The following is a 26614-nucleotide window of genomic DNA, read 5'->3' as shown; positions in this document are numbered from 1 at the left end:
ATTTTTGATTAATTTTGTGTCTTCCCTTCCCTTGTGAAAGTGTTGGACTGTGCTCTTGCTTCAGTAGTCATAATTTTGACTTGGTAATTAATTTGGACAGCTTTAAGGCCTTCCCATGAATGCATCTTTGCTCTTGATGATGTTAATAGTAAATTCAGTTTGTACTTAACATAACATTCCTTCCCGAATTTCTTCTTCCTTCTTATTTCCATCTTTAAGCATATTTTTGTTGTGAATTAGTTTCTCTGCTCTGATAGCTCTTTGTGCATTTTCTTGTAAAGATTTGTTGGGCACACAGAATGATGCCTCCAGTTTTATTTGAATTCCGTATGTCTGTTCTAAAGTTTTTGATCTTGACAGAACTGTAAATGTTCATAGCACATTCCCTGTAAGTCAATTCAATAGAATAATTTTGCACAGCTCTGGGGTAAATATTAAAACTAGTACTAGGAACTTCATTCCTTCTCATTTATTTTTCTTCGGCACTGATCTGTGAGATTTGTGCACAGCAGCAACTTCTGAAACTGGAACTCAACATGCCAATCAGTGTGTGTGAACTCTTGGAGCAGCTGAATGGCTATGCAGCCTGGAGGGGACATTAGTTGGGAATGAAAATTGCACAGCAGATAAACTGAATGTGACAGAGACATTAAGTAAAAGTGAAAATGTAGCTGACAAAAATTATTGCAGCTTTTTAAATGATTGAAAAAGTATTACAAATGTTGATAACTTTTACAAAAGCTGAAATGGGAAATGGCTGAGAAATACTGGGCAAAGCAGTAACAGGGAGGCAGCGAAGAGGAAATGACAGCTTGGTTAGCTTGCAGTCTGTTTGGAAAAGGTTTTAGAATTGATCATGAAGAGTTGATAGTCGGTTAAAAACTCAAGCAAATCAGGAAGAGTCAACATGGTTTTGTTAAGGAAATTTATATTTAACCAGTTTTTGGAGTTCTTTAAATGAGTAACATGTACTGTGGAGAAAGGAGAGCCTGTATTCATACTGTACTTGGATTTTCTGAAGGCATTTCACAAGATGCCCAATAAAACAATAATGTGCAAATTAGGAGCTCATGGTATAGGGGTATGGAAAATTAGCTGACTTCTGGTCACCTTTCCAGCAGTCAGAATGAGGCCATTTTTATTGTAATTGCTGTGTCACAATATATGATGTTGGACAACTAAATAACAACTAAACAAAAAGAATTATTTTTAGTGGCCCTCTTTTTTCTTCATCTAATCCTCTAATGATGCAATTCATCAGTTTGGAATGCCATAGCTGTGTTCCCAATTCATATCGGTGGAGGCATGCTGACATTCATTTCCATAGGAAGAGTCATTCAGTCTGTTCTGTCATTTCATTCGGTTGTGATTGATCTGCACTGCATCTCTATTTTACTCCATTGAAATTCTAATGAATGCAGTTTTGAAAATTTTAATTGACTCAATAATGACGAGTTTTTGGGGAAGAGTATTTCACGTTTCCACAACCCATTTATGCTTCCTGAATACATTGCTAACTGGCCTAGCTACAACTAGGAAATATCACAAGAAATACTTTTTCTGCACTTACTGTTTGAATCTTTTATGCTTTAAAAAATGTCAACTACATAATTCCTAGAACTTCAACTGTGAAACAAATACAAACTAAACTTATATAACCTATCATCTTATTTAACCTTTTAAACTTGGGACTATGTTTGTGAATCTATACTTCATTCGAGGCCTAGGATGCAGAGCCCAAAACAAATACAATATTGTCCATGGGGTCTGACCAGCGAAGAATTGTACAACTGAATCATTACTTCTTTCTCTTTGGTTTCCAACCCACTTGAGTAAAGGTTGATCCTCCATTAGCCTTTTTTGATGCTTTTCATAGTTGTACAGTGGACTTAGTGATTTGTGTATATGGTCATTTGCATTCCTTTGCGTTTGCATTGTTCCTAATCTCAAAGAACAAAAAACAAAGTTCAATGCAACACAGGAACAGGCTCTTCAGCCACCAATCCTGCACTGACATGTGACACCTTTCTAATCCAAAAACCTTTGACCTCTTATGTATTTCTGTATTTCCTGTATCTGACAAGATGCCTATTAAATGTTGCTCTTGTGTCTGCTTCTAACATCTCCTCTCCAGTGCATTCCAGGCACCCCACATCCTCTGTGTAAAAAACCTGCCTTTCACATCTCCTTTAATCTTACTACCCTTTACCTTAAACCTATGTCCCCGAGTGACTGACATTTATACCCTGGGAAAAAGGACTCTGACTATTCATTCTATCCATGCCTCTCATAATTTTGTAAACTTCCATCAGGTCGCCCTTCAGCCTTGGACATTCAAATGAAAACAGAGTTTGTCCAATCTCTCTTCAGAGCTAGTAGCCTCCAAACCAGGCAACATTCTTGTAAACCATTTCTGTGACCTCTCCAAAGCTTCCAAATCCTTCTGGCAGTGTGGAGACCAGATTATATTCAATATGCTAAATGTGACCTCACTAAAATTCGATACATTTACAACATGACTTTTATGCTCTATGCCCCAGTTGATGAAGGCAAGCATGCCATATGCCTTCTTGACCATCTTATTCACTTATGTTGCCATTTTCCAGGAAATTAGACCTGTTCAGCTAGCTCCCTTCGTATGTTGATATTTCTAAGGTTTCTGCCATTTATTGAATACTTCTCTCCTGCATTAGACTTTGCAAAATGCATCACCTCGCATTTTTCTGGATTAAGTTCCATCTATCATTTCTCCAGCTTGTATATATACTATATCTATTTCTCTGCCCAAGTCTCTAGCCATCCTATATCCTTCTGTACTTTTTGGCAATATATCTCACTACCTGCAATTCCAGAGTCTTTGTATCATCCACAAACTTACTAACCAGGCTACCTATATTCTCCTTCAAATCATTTACAGACATTACAAACAACAGGAGTCCCAGCACTGATCCCTGTGGTTACAGATCTCAGTCAGAAAAATACCCTTCCATTGCTCCTCTCTGTCTTCTATGACCAAGCCATTTCTGTATCCATCTTACCAGCTCATCATTGATCTCCTGTGACTTCACCTTCTGTTTCAACTTTCCATGAGGGATCTTGTCAAAGGCCTTGCTGAAGTCCATGAAGACAACATCATTGTCTTGCCCTTAATCACTTCCTCCAAAAAAGCTAAGTAAGTTTGTGAGTGAGACATGATCTCCCCCACATAAAGCCATGCTAACCATCACTAATAAGTCCATATTTTTTCAAACGTGAGTTAATCCTGTCTCTCAGAATCTTTGTCAATAATCTCTCAACAACTGACGTAAAACTCACTGTCTGGAAATTCCCAGATTGTCCCTATTGCCCTTCTTAAACAAAGTAGCAACATTAATTATTTTCCAGTCCACTAGAACTTTTCCTGTGACTACAAAGGATACAAAGATTTCTTACAAGGCCCAACAATTTCCTCACCTGCCTCCCTCAGTATTCTGGGATAGATCTCATCAGACTTGTCTACCATAATGCTTTTCAAAATACCCAGCACCCCCTCCTTTTTTATATTGACTGCCCTAGAATATCAATGTATCCCTTTCTAGACTCACCATCCACCATCTCCCTCTCCTTTCTGAATACTGATGCAACGTATTTGTTAAGAATGTCAGCAATTTCCTCGGGCTTCCCACACATGAATTCCATCCTTTGTCCTTAAGTGGACCTACCTTTTCCTTAGCTATCCTCTTGCTCCTTATATACATATGAAATACATTTTCCTTGATGCTGTTTACCAAGGACATTTCCTGGCCCCTTTTAGTGCTCCTAACTCTTTGGTACGTTCTTTCCTGCTTTCTTTATATTCTTCAAGGGCTCCACCTCTTTTCAGTTTTTTAAACTCATGCATGCCTCCTTTTTCTTTTTGACTAAATTCCCAATTTCTCTTGTCGTCCACGGTTCCCGAATTATGTCATCATTATCCTTCATTTTCACAGAAGCATGCTGGTCCTGAACTCTACTCAACTGGCCTTTAAAAGGTTAGCACATGACAGATCTGGATTTACCATCAAACGGCTGCCCCTTAGTTTCCTTTTCAATCTTTCCCCTCTCATCCTAAATCTATGTCCTCTAATTTTGGACTTGCACACCCTGGGAAAAAGACCTTGTTTATTTAATCTATCCATGCCCATCCTGATTTTATAAACCCCTTAAGGTCACCCCTGGACATCGAATGCTCCAGTGAAAATAGACCCAGTCTCTTCAGCCTCTCTCTATAGCTCAAACCTTCCAACCCTGGCAACATCCTTGTACATCTTTTCCGAACCCTTTCAAGTTTCACAACATCCTTCCTATAGCACAGAGACCAGAATTGCATGCAATATTCCAAAAGTGGCCTAACAAATGTCCTGTACAGCCACAACATGACCTCCCAGCTCCTATTCTCAGTGCACTGACCAATAAAGGCAAGTATAGCAAACATCTTCTTCACTGTTCTATTTATCCGCGACTCAACTTTCAAGGAACTATGAACCTGCACTCCAAGGTCTCTTTGTTCAGCAACACTCCCCAGGGTGCCCCAACCTTACTATTAAGTGTATAAGTCCTGCCATGATTTGCTTTTCCAAAAGGCAACACCTCACATTTATCTAGATTAAACTCTATTTGTCACTGCTCAGCCCATTGGCCCATCTGATGAAGATCCCATTGTAATCTAAGATAATCTTCTTTCCTGTTCACTACACCTCCTATTTTGGTGTCATCTGCAAACTTACTAACTACAGCTCCTATGTTCGCATCCAAATCATTTGTATCAGTGACAAAAATCAATGGACCCAGCACTGATCCTTGTGGCACATTGCTAGTCAAAGATCTCCAAATAGCAATACAAATCTCCACCACCAACCTCTGACTTCTACCTTCGAGCCAATTCTGTATCCAAATGGTCAACTGGTGAACATTAGCTGCTTCCCCACCCTTGGCTTGTGACAAGAAGATTGACTTCATATCTATCATGCCCTTTTTCAAGTTTTAAAAGTGAACCTGTAAAAAACAGAATTTCTTTGGAATTTGCTCCCTGGAAAATAAAGCTCTTTAAGAAGTCAAATCAAAACCTCATCTAATTCAGTGTTGTTCCACCTTGGACAAGACTGAAGAAGGATGCTTGCATAAGATACAAGCCTCCTGTGCAGATCTCAAGGATACACTAATGCTTTGTCTGTGAGTTTCTTTGTCCAACAAGTATATATCAGGCAGCATGAATCAACTCCAAAAACATGAAATTGCTCAGACCCCTGACAGAAATGACAAAAACTGAGAAGTTACAGATGAGAGATTTAAATAGGGAATAATCAGCTTTTGTTAATTTCTAGTGTGATCAATCTTGAGAAGCAAGAAACAACAGTGGAATATTCTTAAAATAAAGAAAAGAAGTTATACCATACTGACTATATTTAGCATGGTAACTTGATACCGTATATGAAAGAGGAAAAAAGAGATATTATTTTAAACCAAAGGTGTACATTATAGTGGAGTCTGAAAGGTTTTTGGAAAGCATTTACATTTTCATTCCATTCTTGAAAAAAGAAACCTGAGAAAGGTACAGGTAACAGGATGTGTCACCAAAAGTTCATGCAGGAATAATGTAGTCTTTGTAATGGAAAGGACAAAGTGGTCACATGTTCAAAAAGAATCCAAACAAGGCACTTACTCACTTGTTGGTTGCTAATGTTGTCTCTGCATTAACCAGGAAATTATCTGTTGAAATATTTTTGGTTTAAACTGGCAGAAACAACAATCTTTTACTGGGCAAGACATATTTCAACACAAAATAAGATCAATAGAGTCTCTGATTTTGCTGGTTACCTCCTGCTGCACACATACACTCACCCCATGCACGCTTAACTGATGAATCAGTGCTCCTCCATATTGAGCACCACTTGGAGGAGTGTGGAGGGAGGCAAGGGAACAGAATGTATTCTAGGTGGTCGACTTCAATGTCCACTACCAAGATTGACTCAGAAGTCCCACGCCTGATAGAGCTGGCCAAGTTATAGAATGATAGAATTCTTACAATGCAGATTGAGGCCATTCAGGCCATCGAATCTGCATCAACCCTCTGATGAGCATCCCACCTAACCAACCCTATTCTTGTAACCCCACTCTTACTATGGCTAACCCATCTAACCTGCACATCTCTGAACACTATAGGGCATTTTTTTGTGGTTGAGACTGTGGCAGGTAGTGAGGGAACCAATAAGAAAGTTAGGCATACTTGATCTTCTGCGCCCACATGTGTCTGTCCACCTGTAGGAGTGATCACAGCAAACATTCCTGCCACCTTTAGTGAATGGTGGTGGACTGCTGTACATCTGGCAGGAGGTATGTATTTCTATTTTTAATGATGAGCAGAACCAGCACATTAGTATAAACGATAAGGCTGACACATACTTCTATCCATCCTCTACCAGAAGAGGAATGAATGATCTTCTTGAGATCTCAAGCATAGATAACAGCTAATTCAACTCACTCCACTAGATACAGCAAAGACTTTAAGCAGTGACAATAACCCTGCTCCAACACTGAAGACTGAAACTCCAGAACACGGCTGCATCCTGAGATAACCTGGTCCAGGATAGCTAAAGTACTGGCATCTAGTCCATAGTGTAGAAAATTGACCAGGCCTGTCTTGCACATAAAAAAAAGGACAAATCCAACCTGGCCAATTAGCAATCAAGCTGCCAATCTCAATCATCAGTAAAGTGATGGATTTGTTTAAAGTGCTGTCAAGTGGCAATTGCTTAGCAATGCCTGTTTACTGATACTTTCAATTTAGAATTTTGCCAGGATCACTTAGCTCCTGACCTCATTATAGTCTTGGGTCCAAGCATGGACAAAAGAGCTGAATTCCAGAGGTGAGGTGAGTGCATCTACCCTTAACATTAAGGCCGCATTTCACCAAGTGTTCCATCAAAGAGTTTTAGCAAAACCCAAAAATATAGTAGTCAGGGTTAAAACTCTCTAATGGTTAGAGTTATTTCTAGTACAAGTGGAGATGGTTGTGGTCATTAGATGTCAATCACCTGTGTCCCAGGACATCTCTGCAAGAGTTCCTTAATGTCCTCGACCAATACATCTTCAGCTGCTTTATTAAAGATCTTCCATCCATAATCAGGTCAGAAGTGGGAATAATTTTGATGATTGCACAATGTAGAGCATTATTTGTGATTCATCAAACAATGAAACAGTTCATGTTCAAATGCAGCAGACCTGGACAATATCCAGGCTTGACAGTGTAGTGCTGGGGTTCAGATTAGAGTGGTACTAGAAAAGCACAGCAGTTCAGGCAGCATCCGAGGAGCACTGCTCCTCAGATGCTGCCTGAACTGCTGTGCTTTTCCAGCACCATTCTAATCTAAACTCTGGTTTCCAGCATCTGCAGTCATTGTTTTTACCTAATGTAGTGCTGGAAAAAGCGCAGCAGGTCAGGCAGCATTCTAGGAGCAGGAGGATCGATGTTTCAGGCATAAGCCCTTCATCAGGAATGGCTTATGCCCAAAACACTGATACTCCTGCTGCTCAGATGCTGCCTGACCTGCTGTGCTTTTCCAGCATTACATTCCCGACTCTGATCTCCAGCATCTGCAGTCCTCAATTTCTCCTAATATCCAGGATTAGGATTGATAAACAGCAAATATTCCATATAACCTCTACAACATACACTAAATAACTCACTATTTTCCACACATCATTCTGACTCGGAACTATATTACTGTCCGTTTACTGCCACTGGGTCAAGGTCCTAAACCTGCCTTCCAACAGCACCATGGGTGTCCCCACTCAAGTGTAGCAGCACCTTAAAAAGGCAGTGCAATTACTTCTACAAAGGCAACAGGGGTTGCATAATTAATGCTGGCCTAGTCAGCAACAACAACATGCTAATGAACCAACGCTAAAAGAATAAATTGGTGACTTCCTGCTGCGGTTCTCACTCTTTTGGGAACTCAGTCTTCCTGACCAGATATCTGTTTACAGTAATCCCTCACAAAGATGACAGATGCTTGTCTGAAAAATAACTTCTGATATTTAGTGCAAATATATTTCTCACAAAAATATCATACTTTCCAATAAATATGTATGCTCATAAAAAGGCTCATTAGCTGTTTCCAAACTGCTGAGGAATCTTTATTATATGAGTCCTTTCTTTGGCTGTTTTGATGGTCCCATTCTGAAGTTATACTCTCAGTGTTTGTACCAAGTTAAGTCTCTGTGTAAAGTCTGGGACGTACTCTAATGGATATAAAACGGATAGTTAATTCACCATTCAGCCCATCAAGTCTGTATTGACCCTTCGAAGAGCATCCCATCCAGACTTCGACCTAATCCCCATAACCCCATATATATCATGGCTAATTCTACTATCTCTGGGCACTATAGGTATGTTAACATGGTCAAGCCACCACATCTGTACCTCTTTGAACTGTGGGAGGAAACTGGAACACTTGATGGAAATCCATGCAGACACCAGGAGAATGTGCAAACTCCACACATTTACCTAATGTTGGAATTGAGTCCAGGTCTCTTGCGCAGTGAGGCAGCAGTACTAATCACTGAAACATTGTGCCTTCTATGTTTTTTTCAACATGGTTGTAATTCCACTGAAGTACTATGAGCAGATCTGTGCACCACATCTTAGGAAAGATATATTGGCCTTCAAAGGAGCATAATATAGGTTTACAAGAATTAGGCCTGTTTTCTCCAGAACTTAGAAGGGCAAGGTGTGATTTAAGCAAAGTCTTCAAAATATTAAATGGAAAATATAAGATAGTTAAAAATAAAATATTTTCACTGCTTGGAGATTCTAGAACTAGACGGCATGTTCTGAGATTCAGGGCCAGACTGTTCAAGAGAGATATTAGGAAGTAGAGGTTGAGATATGGCATTTAAGCTTTTGTTAAGCAAAGGTATTCAGCTACATAGCGTTAGGCCACAGAACAGTATGATCTCATTGAATGGTAAAATGGGCTGAATAGCCGACTTCACTTGGTACGTTGTAATAAACAAATTATTCAGAATTCATGAAAAGGAACCTGGTCATTTCTTTCATTCTTGGTCATGATATAAAAGAGTACAATCAGCCATTTTGGTTTTGAATTAGCATTCAGAAGAATCATCCAACTGGTAAGTAGTAGACTTAATTATCAACACATTCCTTCCTTCACAGTCATAACAGGATCTACCCAGCACCACACTACCATCGTGCTGTGCTGATCAAGTCTTTCAGCACTGTGGATTGGAATTGTGCTCATTATCAATGAATCTGGGTAAATGGGTGGATTTCTTTCCAATCCATATTGGACATAAAGGTTACAAAACCAATTATGAGATGTATGTCACCTTTGTAAGGACAAATGTCAAGATCAAAGAAAGACCAGTGTCAGTAAAAGACAACATTAGATGTGAAAGTTAGTTTTGTGATTAGTTAAAGAAGGATCTTATATGAAGCTCTGCCTTTTTCCTTCCGATGTCAAATATCATGATAGACCCCAAGGGTGAACATAGGACTGTGCTTGGTTATCTCTGCTCTGCCATGCCTTTGCAGCACTTCCATCAGAAGCACAATTGGCTTTTAACATGAACCAATATAAATTTCAACAACTTTAGCCCATGTCCCCAGTTGGTTGGTATTCTCCCATTATGCATTTTAAAAAAACTACATACCTTCCTAACTTCTTCTTCGAATTGTTCCTTTGAGTAAACGAAATGTGGAGAGATTGTCATGAGCAGTATTATGTAAAGAATTAGGAAACTGCATAAGAAGCCGATGTGAACTGCAGTAGCAAAAAGAACACAGTAATTTTTTAAAAAGCAAAGAGGCACAGCAGCTGCAGTGCTGACTCTTCACAGAGTCACCTCACAGGCCTTGCTACTGTGCATTGATAAAGTTTGCAAAAGACAGAGAAAATTAGGCAGATAGTTACTAAACTTGCCAGCATGAAAGAGAAGCCCACAGATGTCTTAGCTGAGTTTAGGCTTTGAAACAAATGATGGAGTTCATACACTGTTAAAAACTGGAAAAAAAAAGCCATTTGAAGAACTTTGTGGTTTTCTATGTGTTAGTACACAAATACTACAGAGTTTTTGTTGAGTCAAATACCTTGAAGTTTACTTACAACACGAATTACATATATGGCTACAATATCACAAACTTTCACTCATAGGTTGGATTCTGTGTTTTCTATTGGTTTTGCATAACCGGATACTGTATTCACAAAGCTGACTGACTGAACACACTGTACTGACTCAATGACACAGCGAGAGCGACTGACAGTGAGGCAGATACCTTTATACACGTGCTGTGATGTCATGTAATTATCTTAACAGTACAAGCCTGTATGCTCTGCACTCTGCACCACAATACAACACCATTGTAGACAGACAACAATATCTTTTTACAATATATGCAGTTACCATATTGGCACAATGGCTGTGTGGTATGAGTCTGTGTGCACCCATTGCAAAGCTGAGCAGTGTGAAAGGATACTGGGATCTCTCAACACAAGACATTTGTTTTCAAGATGGAGACAGAGCCTAAAATAGGATGCAACAAAACAAAAGTGACAGTATATTGGCAGCCACAGCAGGAAACATGCCTGAAATCTGTATAAGCTCAAACAAATACATGAATATTATAAACAAAAACAGAAATTGCTGGTAAGGCTCAGATTTTACCAGCATCTGTGGAGAGAAATCAGAGTTAATGTTTCAGGTCCTGTGCACCTTGTTCAGAACTCAGAACCATTCTGAAGCAGGGTCACTGGACCTGAAGCATTAACTTGGATTTCTGTCCACAGACACTGCCAGGTCTGCTGAGATTTTTCAGCAACTTCTGCTTTTGCTTCTGATTTCCAGATCCATAGTTCTTTCAGTTTTTTACACTGATATTGTATTTGCAACAAGTCTCCAGAGTGAAAATTCAAATTGGAAGAATATTCAATTAGAAGATGGACAGAATTTCCACATTATCAACATGACACATTAAGACACATTGTATTGACATAGTCAAACAGTTAAAACATTTTGACATTATTAACCTCATATGTGCTTCACCTTATGAAATGTTGTTATGAAAATTCTGTATGGAAGCCACAAAAATTCGACATGGTGGACACAAGCAATAGCAGGAATATCAGTGTGAATGAAATTCAATATTGGGACCATTAACAAAATCAACAACATAGCAGAAATGAGTAAGGATTCTCATTTTGAGTCAGCTTAGCATTTACAGAAATTACAACCAGACAGCTTCAAGACCATAGGAAACTTGAAAGGCGGTGTTGGTTTGCACCTCAGAGAAGGTGTAATTCCCTCAATCAATCCTCCTAGAAAATGGAGTGCTTGCATACTAGAGAAACCAAAGATGAACTGGATGATATGGGCTGTAATTTTATTTCCATCGTATACAATTACACACAGACATAGGCGATTTTATTACTTGTGTGTTCAAGAAAGATGGCACAATCAGGGTATATTTGGACCCAAAATATCGAAACCCTTTCCAAAAGAGTTGCCCGACAAAATTCCAACATTAGAAGAATTGAATCCCAAATGCATAGAAGCTAAATTCTTTTCCAGGCTGGATATCAAAAATGGACATTGATTGCTTCACTTGACAATGGAACCTGAATAAATCATTGCTTCTAGAACACCATTTGGAAAACACTGCTCCTGAAGACCATCTTTTAGTTTATACTTTCGGTAGGATCTATTCCAGGAGCACATGGATAAAATTAAACTCCTGGATGTAATTGAATTGCCATTGACATTGTGGTGATTGGCAAAATGATAGAAGAGCATGGCCACTTACAGATGGAATGGCAGCTTATCATGGAAGGCTCATCTTTAACAGCAAATAGTGCCAGGTGAATGTAGGTCGGATCAACATTATGGCTCTATGTGTTCAGGTTATGGCATGCAACCCAATCCACACATGCCAAAGTATATATGCCTCTGCTTTTACTAGAACCATACATACTAAACCTTACTGACAAAGCATCATCATTAAGAGAGCTCTTATGTAAAGACATTCCATATACACAACAGGAGAGTCATCAATACATGTTCAAATCACAAGACACGTATTGCATCTTACAGGACCTTGGTCCAAGGAAGAAAGCAATCCTGGAAGTTGATGCATCACAGAAAGGAAAGTACATTGTGTGAGATGCTAACATTTAGGTCCAAAAGTGTGTTACAAGCATAGTCCAATTATTCCTTCGTACAGAGTGGAACATTTGCTCTGGTATTTGGTATCACTAGATTACACATGTACCATGGTCAGTCAGCAATTCATTGTGAATACCACACACCTTTGGAAATGAGTTGGCCCAAACACTGACCAGTACACCAGCTCGATTACAATGATGTCTAGTAAAAATATAGGGTATGACCTTGACATCTGCTATAAACTTGTTACCAAAAGGTTACTTCAGGTACATTGAGCAGATTACCTGTTGTGAATAAGAAAGTTGTATTTCCACCAGACTCTCAGCAGACAGGTAAAAACAATGATTGCAGATGCTGGAAACCAGATTCTGGAATAGAGTGGTGCTGGAAAAGCATAGCAGTTCAGGCAGCATCCAAGGAGCAGGAAAATTGACATTTCGGGCAAAAGCTCTTCATCAGGAATACAGGCAGAGGTCCTGAAAGGTGGAGAGATAAATGAGAGGAGGGTGGGCATGTGGGGAAAGTAGCATAGAGTACAATAGGTGAACAGAGGTGCGATGAAGGTGATAGGTCAGAGAGGAGGGTGGAGTGGATAGGTGGAAAGGAAGATAGGCAGGTAGGACAAGTCATGGGGACAGTGCTGAGCTGGAAGGTTGGAACTGGGGTGAGGTACGGAAAGGGGAAATGAGGAAACTGGTGAAGTCCATATTGAAGTGTTCCAAGGTGGAAGATGAGGCGTTCTTCTTCCAGGCGTCGGGTGGTGAGGGAGCGGTGGTGAATGAGGCCCAGGACCTCCATGTCCTTGGCTAAGTGGGAGGGGGAGTTGAAATTTTGGGCCACAGGGCGGTGTGGTTGATTGGTCAGCAGACAGTATGGACATTGAGGTGGAAGATGTGCTGAAGGTTAACTTGATGAATTTTGATCAGCACAATGCAAGCACCTTCAGGGGGAAACAGCTATTGGTCTACAACTGAAGGCAACATGGAGAGTTATTATAGAAAGGTAACCTGACATGATCTAAGAGAATCAAGGGAATATCAGCAGGTCTAGCAGCATGTGTAGAGAGAGAGGAACAAAATTAACACTGAATCCAAAGACTCAATGTCCAGAAGTGAAAGGAGCTGGAAAATGGTGGTATTTAGCCTGTTTTCAGAGGTGGAGGAGGAGTGAGTGGAACAGATGGTGAGGTGACTAGAGTACAGAGAGTCTTTACCCACAATACAAAGGTAACTAGGGAAAAGTTCTTTGATGGCGATGTTCACAGTATGTTAACACTTAAATCCAGGTTTATATGCTTAATATTGTTCAGTGCCACATCAGGCACTAACAAAGTTGAAACTGGATTTTTAATGCCTGTCCTTATGTATTCTTCAAAGAGACCAACCTAAAATGATTCTGCAGTTTTGATCATTATGTCTAGGGAAAGGTTTGTATTGAACAGGGCATCATCCCCTTTGTTATCCGCAAGTAGCTGTCTCTCTGTTTGAAGTTTCTTTGATACCTTTCAGTGTTACTTCCCATTAGCCCCGCATAGAATTTCTTCCAGCCAGCTACTGAATTTATACCTACAGTATAAATTTATACCTATGTTGTCTCTGTCACAGCCCTTCTTCAAAAAATACATTTTGAACTTAAGGTCGAAAAACACCCACAGTGGTTCAATGCTCTGACCTCTTGTTGTAACACTTCTCCATTGGGTGAATGAAATGAGATCCATTCTTATTTCATTACGAAGAATCAACAAGGACTGAACATGTATAAAACGACAGAAACAATCACACACACACTCATTCTCTTAGACTCAGATGATGCCATCTTTTCAGTGTGGGTGTTTTAAATTTCTGGATAGGGCATTTGCAAGTACATTTGATTTCACGGTAACGTGGATGATCTTTTTCGTAGTACGGTTAAGGTCAAGATCCGATGATGTTTTGAATCGTAAATATATTAACAGAAGTTCACAGATTATGGGCAATGTAGACCATTGTCTCTGTACCCATTTTGGACTTAAATATCAAAGTCTTTGACAAGCAATAATCAGTCAAGGGTTTTCTCTCCATTGTGAAATATAATTGCTGAAGTTTGCTTTGTCCTTTTTAGAGAAGCACTTGATTAGTCTCTCTATCCGAGAATCATCTTCCTGGAAAAGAACAGCCCGTATCCTGATGTCACCTTCATTGATGGCTAGATTAAATAAAATTGATTAATGTTTGGAGCTGCAAGCACAGGCTCACTAATTTAAATGGCCTTCAGTTCTCCAGAAGCAATGTAGCATTTCTCAGACTATATTACAATTGCTTTTATTCTGTAGTAGCACTGTCAGTGGTGCTGCAATAGTACTGAGGTGTGGTGAACATCTGATAGAACTCACATATTCCAATAATTATTGCAATTATGATTTCCAATGCTACTGTAGGAATGGTTATCTGTTCTGCAGCTTCTACCTATGCAAACCTAAGTAGTACTCATCCCTGATCCACTACGTATCCCAGATTGGTCACTTCAGTCTCACTGAACTCACTCTTTATGAAATTGACCACAAGGTCAGCTGACTGCATTTTCTGAAGGAGAGCTTCCAGTTGTTCTAAATGTATTTCCCAGGTACTGCTATACATCAGTACGTCATCCAGGTACACGCTGCAATTTGATAAGCACGTCAATACGCAGTTCATTAACCTTTGAAAGATAGCTGGGGCATTTTGGAATTTGAATGATGTAACACAGCACTGGTAAAAATAGTTTGGATTTATAAGGCAGAATTTTCCTTCACGTGGGCATTCAAAGAAGCCCTGCCGACATTCTTTGAGAAAATCTATCTTGGTAAGATGAGTGGCTTTACCTATCGGTTCTACACAGTGTTCCAGTTGGGATATCAGGAAGGAGATGGGTCTTAGTCATTGCATTCACTTTGTAGTAGTCAGTGCAGTGCCTTCTGTAGCTATCCACTTTGAGCACAAGTACAACTGAGGAGCTCCAGCTATTACTGCTAAGCTTTGATCAGTTAGTGCTCCAGCACGGAGATGACAGCCCGTGTCTGCGTGGGTTTCCTCCGGGTGCTCTGGTTTCCTCCCACAGTTCAAAGATGTGCAGGTCAGGTGAATTGGCCATGCTAAATTGCCCGTAGTGTTAGGGGCAGGGGTAAATGTTGGGGTATGGGTGGGTTGCACGTCGGTGTGGACTTGGGCTGAAGGGCCTGTTTCCACACTGTAAGTAATCTAAAACCTGGGCCAACAGTTCTGATCTGAGCTAAGAGGGATGTTGTCTTAAGGCACAGCCTCTCCAATGTCCAGAACTTCATTCCTGATAAAGGGCTTATGCCTGAAATGTCGACTCTCTTGCTCCTCGGATGCAGCCTGACCTGCTGCGCTTTTCCATCTACACACTCTTCGACTCTGATCTCCAGCATCTGCAGTCCTCACTTTCTCTTGAGGTGGAGCAGTCTGGCTTATTTCTGCACAAACTCTTAAATGCAGTGAGCAGGTTTGTTAAGTCTGCTTGCTGTCCAACATCAAGGCGGTTGAAAAAGAAGTTTAAAACTAAACTGTGCGGCAGAAAATAAGCAGGTCTGGTAGCATCTGCGATGAGAGAAACAGAGTTAAAGTCTTTATTCCAATATAACTCTTCTTCAGAACCCTGCATCTGAAGTACTTTGTTTTATTTGAATAAGGAATCCAAGTTTCGTAGCATTTCTGAATAAAAAAAAACAAAAGAGCTGCAGACGTTGGAAATCAGAAACAAAAACAGAAATTGATAGTAAAAATCAACAATTCTGGCAACATCTGCAGAGAGAAATCAAAGTTAACATTTCAGTTCCAGGGACCCCTTCTTCAGAACAGTAGTGTTTCCCTATTGGTTAGCTGGGTAGTAGGGAGTTAAATATGGGTCTCACACAGTTCTCTCTCCAAATCCTCCCCTCTGCTACCCTATCCTTCAGGTTGATGGCAATGGGGCACTTGGTTATCTGCTTGTTCTTGTCTCGAGTGCTGTTCTGCTTTATCATTTTGATACTTTTCTTCCTGGATCTGGAATCTCAATCAGATAATTCACTTCACTGAGCTTGGCCACACCTTTCATCCCAGGCCTACATTTTCTAACTTGAGGAGGGCTCCCTGCAATTCCCTCTCTCCCATAGGTGCTCAGTTCCTTATCATTCTCGCCACTTCTCTCCTTTCCAGCTGACAGGGGGAAACTAGGGAACAGTTGCTTGTGCAAAAGGGGTTTGAGGATCAGTTCATAATTATCAGCCAGTGTGACAGCTTGCCAAAACTCAATCACTTGCAGTTCCTCTGGGTGCATTCTTACAGGCAAAGTAATGGAATTTTTCAATTCCTTCCATGAAATTAATTGTACAGAATTTTTTTTATGGGTTTCTGTCTTAAGTGCACTGGTCAAAAGCAACTGCTCAAGTCTTTCAAATTCTAGTTATGTTTGATCAGACTGTTTTCTTACAGACTGAACTTTTGATAGTATCCCTCCTTGTATGCAGTTAAGAAACGAACGTGGCAAACCATGTAAATACGGTGTCTACAAGAGCAAGTCAGAGGCTAGGAATACTGCGGTGAGTATCTCACCTCCTGACTCCCCAGAGCCTGTCCACCTTGTACAAGGCACAAGTCAGGAATGTGACAGAATACTCCCCACTTGCCTGGATGAGTGCAGCTCCGAAAACACTCGAGAAGCTTGACACCATCCAGGACAAAGCAGCCCACTTGTTTGGCATTACATCCAGAAATGTCCACTCCCTCCACACTGGCACACAGTAGTGGCAGTGTGTACTATCTACAAGATCTACAGTTTATACCTGTAAATTACTGATCATCCTCTTCTAAAATTTGGGTGTTCTGACTTCTAGGTGAAATTCTAACCCAAAATGTCTCAGTAAATCATTTAACTGTTTGAATGTCGGAAGATTTAAATCCTAGAGTCATAGAGTCATACAGATGTACAGCATGGAAACAGATCCTTCAGTCCAACTTGTCCATGCCAACCAGCTATCCCAATCCCATCTAGTCCCGCCTGCCAGCACCCAGCCCACATCCCTCCAAACCTTTCCTATTCATATACCCATCCTGATGCCTTTTAAATGTTGAAATTATAATAGCCTCCACCACTTCCTCTGGCAGCTCATTCCATACACATACCACCCTCTGCATGAAAATGTTGCCCTCCAGGTCTCTTTTATATCTTTCCCCTCTCACCCTAAACCTACGCCCTCTAGTTCTGGACTCCCCCACCCCAGGGAAGAGATTTTGTCTATTTATTCTATCGATTCCCCTCATGATTTCATAAGCCTCTGTAAGGTCACCCCTTAGCCTCCGATGCTCCAGGGAAAACAGCCCCATCCTGTTCAGCCTTTCTTTATGGCTCTAATCCTCCAACCGTGGCAACATCCTTGTTAATATTTTCTGAACCCTTTCAAGTTTCAGACCATCCTTCTGATGGGAAGGAGACCAGAATTGCATGCAATATTCCAACAGTGGCCTAACCAATGTCCTGTACAGCCGCAATATGACCTCCCAACTCCTGTACTCAATACTCTGACCAATAAATAAAAGTATACCAATCGTTTTCTTCACTATCCTATCTACCTGCGGCTTTACTTCCAAGGAGCTATGAACCTGCACTCCAAGGTCTCTTTGTTCAGCAACACTCTTGAGGACCTTACCATTAAGTGTGTAATGCCTGCTAACATTTGCTTTCCCAAACTGTAGCATTTTGCATTTATCTAAATTAAACTCCATCTGCCACTTCTCAGCCCATTGGCCCATCTGATCAAGAGCCCTTTGTAATCTGAAGTATCTTTCTTTGCTGCCCACTACACCTCCAATTGTGGTGTTACCTGCAAACTTACTAATTATACCTCTTATGCTCACTTTCAAATCATTTATATAAATGACAAAAAGTAGAGGGCCCAGCACCGATCCTTGTGACACTCCACTGGTCACAGGCCTCCAGTCTGAAAAACAACCCTCCACCACCACCCTCTGTCTTCTACCTTTGAACCAGTTTTATATCCAGATGGCTAGTTCTCAATGTATTCCATGAGATCTAACCTTGCTAATCAGTCTCCCATGGGGAACCTTGTCGAACACCTTACTGAAGTCCATATAGGTCACGTCCACTGCTCTGCCCTCATCAATCCTCTTTGTTACTTCTTCAAACAACTCAATCAAGTTTGTGAAGCATGATTTCCCAAGCGCAAAGCCGTGTTGACTATCCCTAATCAATCCTTGCCTTTCCAAATACACGTACATCCTGTCCCTCAGGATTCCCTCTAACAACTTGCCCACCACCAACGTCAGGCTTACTGGTTTATAGTTCCCTGGTTTGTCCTTACAACTTTTCCTAAACAGTGGCACCATGTTAGTCAACCTCTATCTTCCAGAATCTCACCTGTGATTATCGATGATACAAATATCTCAGCAAGGGGCCCAGCAATCACTTTCCTAGCTTCCCACAGACTTCTAAGGTACACCTGATCAGGTTCTGGGGATTTATCTACTTTTATGCATTTCAAGACATCAAGCATTTCCTCCTCTGTAATATGGACGTTTTTCAAGATGTCACCATCTATTTCTCCACATTCTATATCTTTCAAGGTTCCACAGTAAATACCGATGGTTTAGTATCTCCCCCATCTCCTTCAGTTCCACACAAAGGCAACCTTACTGATTTTTGAGGGGCCCTATTCTCTCTCTAGTTACCCTTTTGTCCTTAATGTATTTGTAAAAACACTTTGGACTCTCCTTAACCCTATTTGCCAAAGCTATTTCATGTACTCTTTTTGCCGTCCTGATTTCCCTCTTAAGTGTACTCCTACTGTCTTTATACTCTTCTAAGGATTCATTTGATCTGTCTTGTATATACCTGACATATGCTTCCTTCTTTTTCTTAACCAGACCCTCAATTTCTTTCGTCATCCAGCATTTCCTGTACCTACCAGCCTTTCCTTTCTCCCAAACAGGAATATACTTTCTCTGGACTCTCGTTATCTTATTTCTGAAGGATTCCCATTTCCAGCCGTCCCTTTACCTGTGAACATCTGCCCCCAATCAGCTTTTAAAAGTTCTTGCCTAATACCATCAAAATTTCTCCAATTTAGAACTTCAACATTTAGATCTGATCTATCCTTTTCCATCAGTGTTTTGAAACGAATAGAATTATGCTTGCTGGCCCCAAAATGCTCCCCCACTGACACCTCAGTCACCTGGCCTGTCTTATTTCCCAAGAGTAGGTCAAGTTTTGCACCATCCCTAGTAATTACATCCATATAGCAAGTCAGAACATTTTCTTGTACACACTTAACAAATTCCTCTAAATCCTGAATACTATGGCAGTCCCGGTCAATGTTTGGAAAGTTAAAATCCCCTACCTTAACCACCCTATTATTCTTACACATAACTGAGATCTCCTTACAAATTGTTTCTCAGTTTTCTCTCTGACTATTAGGGGGTTCATGGTACAATCCCAATAAGGTGATCATCCCTTTCTTATTTCTCAGTTCAACCCAAATACCTCCCCTGGATGTATTTCTGAGAATATCTTCCCTCAGTACAGCTGTAATGCTATCCCTTATCACAAAATGCCACACCCTCTCCTCTCTTGCCTCCATTTCTATCCTTCCTGTAGTATTTGTATCCTGGAACATTAAGCTGCCAGTCTTGTCCATCCCTGAGCCATGTTTCTGTATCCAAGTCCCATGCTCCTGACAATGTCCTGAGTTCAGCTGCCTTCCCTGTTAGGCCTCTTACATTGAAACAAATGCAGTTTAATTTATCAGTCCTACCTTGTTCTCTGCTTTGTTCTTGCCTGTCTTGACTGTTTAACTCACTTCTTTTCTCAACTGTACCAGACTCAGATTCATCTAATTGCTCAACATCTCCCTGGGTCCCACTCTTCCACTGTAATAATTTAAATCCTCCTGAGCAGCTCTAGCAAATCTCCCTGCCAGTATATTAGTCCCCTTCCAATTCAGGTGCAATCCGTCCTTCTTGTACTGGTTGCTTCTACCCCAGAACAAATTCCAATGATCCAAAAATGTGAATCATTCTCCCGTACACCAGCTCCTCAGCCACACATTCATCTGCTCTTTCCTCATATTCCTGCCTTCACTAGCTCACAGCACCAGGAGTTATCTGGGTATTACTACTCTCAAGGATCTTCTTTTTAAATTCCTGCCAACCTCTCAATATTCTCTCTTCAGAATCTCATCCCTTTCCCTTCCTGTGTCATTGATCCCAATGCATACAAATACATCCTGTAATCCCTCTCCCTTTTGAGAACATTCTGCAGCCTCTCTGAGACATCCTTGATCCTGGCACTTGGAAGGCAACACACCATTCTGATTTTTCATGCTGGCCACAGAAATGTCTGTCTGTGCCTCGGACTAGAGAGTTCCCCAACAACGCCAACTCGAGGACACCTCTTCCTACCGCCCCTTCGACCATGACCCCACCCCCATCACCAAACCATCATCTCCCAGACCATTCAGAACCTCATCACCTCAGGAGATCTCCCAGCCACAGCTTCCAACCTCATAGTCCGGGAACCCCACACTACCGGTTCTACCTCCTTCCCAAGATTCACAAGCCTGACCACCCTGGCTGACCCATTGTCTCAGCATGCTCCTGCCCCACTGAACTCATCTCTACCGACCTCAACACTGTCCTATCCCCCCTAGTCCAGGAACTCCCCACATACGTTCAAAACACCACCCACACCCTCCAAGACTTCCGTTTCCCCAGCCCCCAATGCCTCATCTTCACCATGGATATCTAATCCCTCTACACCTCCATCCACCAAGACCAGGGCCTCCAAGCCCTCCGTTTTTTCGTCTCCCACCGTCCCCAACAGTACCCTTCCACCAACACTCTCATTCATTTGGCCGAACTGGTCCTCACCCTTAACAATTTCCCCTTTGAATCCTCTCACTTTCTCCAGACCAAAGGGGTAGCCATGGGCACACGTATGGCCCCCAGCTACATAGCTACGTTGTTGGCTACATAGAACAGTTGATCTTCCGTAATTACACCGGTACCATTCCCCACCTCTTCCTCCGCTACATTGATGACTGCATTGGCACCACTTCGTGCTCCCGTGAGGAGGTTGAGCAATTCATCAACTTCACCAACACATTCCACCCTGACCTTAAATTTACATGGACCATCTCTGACACCTCCCTCCCCTTCCTGGACCTCTTCATCTCCATTAATGATGATCGACTTGGCACTGACATTTTTTACAAACCCACCGACTCCCACAGCTACCTGGATTACACCTCTTCCTACCCTACCTCTTACAAAAATGCCATCCCATATTCCTAATTCCTCCGCCTCTGCCATATCTGCTCCAAGGAGGACCAGTTCCACTACAGAACACACCAGATGGCCCCCTTTTATAGAGACCGCAATTTCCCTTCCCATGTGGTTAAAGATGCCCTCCAACACATCTTGTCCACATCCCACGCCTCCGCCCTCAAACGCCACCCCTCCAACCGTAACAAGAACAGAACGCCCCTGATGCTCACCTTCCACCCTACCAACCTTCGCATAAACCAAATAATTCACCGACATTTCCGCCACCTCCAAAAAGACCCCACCACCAGGGATATTTTTCCCTCCCCACCCCTTTCCACCTTCCTCAAAGACCGTTCCCTCCATAACTACCTGGTCAGGTCCACGCCCTCCTACAATCCACCCTCCCATCCTGGCACCTTCCCCTGCCACTGCAGGAACTGCAAAACCTGCACCCACACTTCCTCCCTCACCTCCATCCAAGGCCTTAAAGGAGCCTTCCACATCCATCAAAGTTTTACCTGCATATCCACTAATATCAATTATTGTATCCATTGCTCTGATGCGGTTTCCTCTACATTGGGGAGACTGGATGCCTCCTAGCAGAGCGCTTTAGGGAACATCTCCGGGACACCCTCACCAATCAACCACACCGCCCCGTGGCCCAACATTTCAACTCCCCTCCCACACTGCCGAGGACATGGAGGTCCTGGGCCTCCTTCACCGCCGCTCCCTCACCACCAGACGTCTGGAGGAAAAACGCCTCATCTTCCGCGTTGGAACCCCAGGGCATCAATGTGGACTTCAACAGCTTCCTCATTTCCCCTTCCCCCACCTCACTCTAGTTCCAAACTTCCAGCTCAGCACTGTCTCCATGACTTGTCCTACCTGCCTATCTTCTTTTCCACGTATCCGCTCCACCCTCCTCCCTGTCCTATTACCTTCATCCCCTCCCCCACTCACCTATTGTACTCGATGCTACTTTCTGCCCATCCGCACCCTCCTCTAGCCTATCTCTCCATGCTTCAGGCTCTCTGCCTTTATTCCTGATGAAGGGCTTTTTCCCGAAACATCAATTTTACTGCTCCTCAGATGCTGCCTGAACTGCTGTGCTTTACCAGCACCACTAATCCAGTCCCCCAACACAATTGATCTCTTAAAACCTGATGTACCCCTCATTGCATTCGAGCCAATCTCGATACCAGAAACTTGGCTGTTCTTGCTACAGTCCATTGCAAATCCACCACCCTTTAAATTTTTCAAAATACTGTACTTGTTTGAAATGGGGATAGCCACAGAAGACTCCTGCACTATCTGCCTACCTCTCTTACCTTTCCTGGAGTTAACCCATCTATGTGACTCTATCTGCAACTTTTTTTTCCCTTTCTAGAACTGCCATCCATCACATCCCCTCAATCTTGTTAATTCCTCATTGCCTCTTTCTGTCTCTCTACTGAATCCATTCGATCTGATAGGATTCTCAACCAATGACATTTATTGCAGGTATAATCCTCAGTAACATGTGAACTCTCCCTAAACTCTCATACCCAACATGAAGAACGTATCACTCTACTGAAGGCCATTTTTGCTTCTTCCAATCTACTGACCCAGAAAATAGCACTGTCTGATTCTTCTACAAAACACTGTTACAGACTAACTTCATACTTATGGTTTACAGTTTTAAGTTTAATCAAGAGACATATCTCAATAAAGCATATAATCAAGGAAGAACCCACTCTTCTCACTACTGCAGATTTACTGTAAGGCCAACTTAAAGCTATTCACTTATCTGTTTATGTGCTGTGACCTCTCCCAAATAGGTTCCTCCAAGATTAGTTGTGAATTTCACTGTTTGTTAATTATCCAGGTACACTCCGATGTCCAGCAATACATGAATTCAAACTGCAAAGGCGGTAACTGCTCAGGTTGACTGCTCTGTCAATTAGCTATGTGTGTATCTTTCTTTCTCTCTCTCTCTCCTACATTGACCTCACCATGTGCTGCCTTTGTCGGTTCTTCTTCTTTTTTAAAAGTGCTGTTGTTTTGACTATTTTTTCTCCTAAGTTCCAAAACAATGCAATGGCATATAAAACAGTAATTGCTGCTCCTGGAATTCCAGGAAGTTACCTCCAACACCCAAAATACCTCAAAAAAGAAACAGCCTGTTACAGCCAGAAATTTTTTCCCGTCCTCCATTATGGATTGCTTAGAAAATTACCACAATGAAAGCTTCATCACTTGACTGCTGCGCATATCAGATTGCTGTGAGTTGGGTAATTCAAGAATTCAGACAAAGAGGTGCTTCTTGCCTTTTGCATGTACTACTATTTTCATCCTCCAGGAATTGGTTGTTACTCAGTTTTAGGTTTGGAGCAAATAATGTACCGAATTCATTAAGTCTTGACATGACCAGAAATATTGTATAATGCTGCATTTGATGAAAGTGTGTCCTGGATGGCATCTGGTCTGGGCAGCACCTGGTCTGGGCAGCATCTGGGGAGACTTAATAGAGACGTACAAGATAATACATGGCTTGGAAAGGGTGGACGCTAGGAAATTTTTTCCATTAGCCGAGGAGACTAGGACCCGTGGACACAGCCTTAGAATTAGAGGGGGTCAATTCAGAACAGAAATGCGGAGATATTTCTTCAGCCAGAGGATGGTGGGCCTGTGGAATTCATTGCCACGGAGTGCAGTGGAGGCCGGGACGCTAAATGTCTTCAAGGCAGAGATTGATAGATTCTTGTTGTCTCGAGGAATTAAGGGCTACGGGGAGAATGCTGGTAAGTGGAGTTGAAATGCTCATCAGCCATGATTGAATGGCGGAGTGGACTCGATGGGCCGAATAGCCTAACTTCCACTCCTATGTCTTATGGTCTTATGGTCTGGGCAGCATCTGGTCTGGGCAGCATCTGGTCTGGGCAGCACCTGGTCTGGGCAGCATCTGGTCTGGGCAGCACCTGGCACAGATCCTGGTCTGGGAACTTCATTATAACTTGCCCTAATTTTGCTCAAAATTTACAAGCAATTAATGCAAGCATTTCTATATTGTAGTAGTGCAAATTCAAGAAAGCCTTTTGCAGTTTATTTCTTCAAAACTGATTTCAAAGTAACAATTCACCCACTCTAATTCTTCTTTTTCACCCATCGGTTCAAATTGTGGTAGGAATCCCCAATTTGTTCTGACTAGACCCAGGATGAGGTTTCCCATTATGTTATAGCTCCAACTTCCGTTTCTGTGACTTGGACACACCTGAGTGATTTTCCACATTGGTCTAGATTTTCACTCAGTCATCCCTTGACATCCCTTTAAAAATGAAAAGTAGGCCCTATTCTAAGGTTCTTGACCACATATGTTTCATATGTTCACCAGGGCGTTTTAATGGTGTGGGCTGGTCCAGCCCATGAGTCTGAACAGGCACTTCTGACCTGGCTGGCTCCATACCTTATTCCTCCACAGTTTTGATGGAGTCGGGCCTACTTTATTGTTGTGCTTCACAGAATCTCAGAGGTGTTATGGGCAATAGGCACATATAGTGACGATATTAAAAAAAACTTTAATATAACAGCACTTCATTGCAGACATTGCTACATGTCAAATATCTCCTTTTTGCTGCATGACAAAAGAAGTAGATTGTTTAATGTTGAATAAATGAAACTGTAAGCACTGGAAACACTTAACAACATGTAAATGAATGCTGTATAATTGACTGTAGATATCATCCGACCAGAACAATCAATCAAGTAGGAAGTCAGGTGCCTCAAGAGAGGAATTAATGTCTGGCCTCTCAGCAAAGCCTCAAAATGGAATTTTGGTGGCATTCCACAGACATCAATTACAATATTGAAACCCCTGAGCCTGAGGGAAACCATTGCTTGACCGAGAGCTCTGGTTGCCTGCTCTCCTCAATCAATTTTGCAACTTTCTTTCCAGAACATGAAGAGACTTCAAGTGCCTGCAGTTTCAGCCATTGGAACTTTATTAGGTCATTGCTGGTATCACTTACAATAGATCTCCATTAATGATCATATTGGAGGACAGCCAATATATAATGAAAAATGACTTCTCATTAAAGCTTTGGTCATATGTCTGTGGTAAAGCACTATCCTAGGGGCAATATTGAAGGCTGCTGCAATACTAACAAAATTAATTAGATGTTACCTTTTGAGGTTGAATTACAGCTGACAGGAGGAATTTTTTTCTCTCAAAGTGCAGAAAAAATGAGTTCTTCTTTCGCTAACACTTATTTTTACATCATATTACATTAATTAGTTGGATTGTTTCCTCAGTAATATGAGTTTCCCCACTGGCCACAATAATCTATCATCAGCAACTGACAATTTCCTCTTAATGTGTTTCCTTAACCATTGGGGAGCTATTTTCTCTGGTTGTTAATTTTAACGAAAAAGCAGACGTGAATAAACAAATGAGCCTGAGCAACAAAACAAAGCCATGGACATTCTGTCTGTTATTACTGCTGGCCTGGAACTTACTCCTAGAATATATGAAAGGAAATTATCAGGAAAAAACTCCTTTAAAGATTGCAAAAAGATTATTATTGATCTGTTGTGAGAATCTCATGCAAAATTGTGCAGGACAAAAAAAAAAGAACCAGACTGTGCATGGTATAAAATCTTTCTTGGCACACTAAAGATTTTCATCTACTTTGAAGCAAATATTGCATTTAATAATAGTTTCCTTTCATCATCTTGCACTGATTTTCATATATCATTCTGATAGTGGTGATCAATGTTCAAATTCCATCAGCTCGTCATTATAGATGAGACAGTTCAAAAACTAAAATGCATTTTAAAAAAAAGGATAAATACTGACATAAAGTTGCTGGGATAGGCAAGTGACCATAAACTGATGTAAGTCCAGGAGATCAATGTGGAGTCTCTACTGAATTTATTATTTTAACTAAAAACATTAAAACTGAACTACTGAGTCAGCATTAAAAAATCATATCTCTTGTTTTAATTTAACCTCTCATAGCAATTTCGCATAATAGGAGTTGAAATGCTCACTTGCCAGTTTGTCAGCTCAGAATGGCAATGAAGCTAGACTTGAGATTGTACAAATGAATAATTTTCATTAGCTACTTGGTAGAGAAACAAGAACAGAG

This window comes from Hemiscyllium ocellatum, chromosome 1 (assembly GCF_020745735.1).
Source record: "Hemiscyllium ocellatum isolate sHemOce1 chromosome 1, sHemOce1.pat.X.cur, whole genome shotgun sequence".
NCBI classification, from domain to species: Eukaryota; Metazoa; Chordata; class Chondrichthyes; order Orectolobiformes; family Hemiscylliidae; genus Hemiscyllium; species Hemiscyllium ocellatum.
This window is presented reverse-complemented; position numbering follows the sequence as displayed.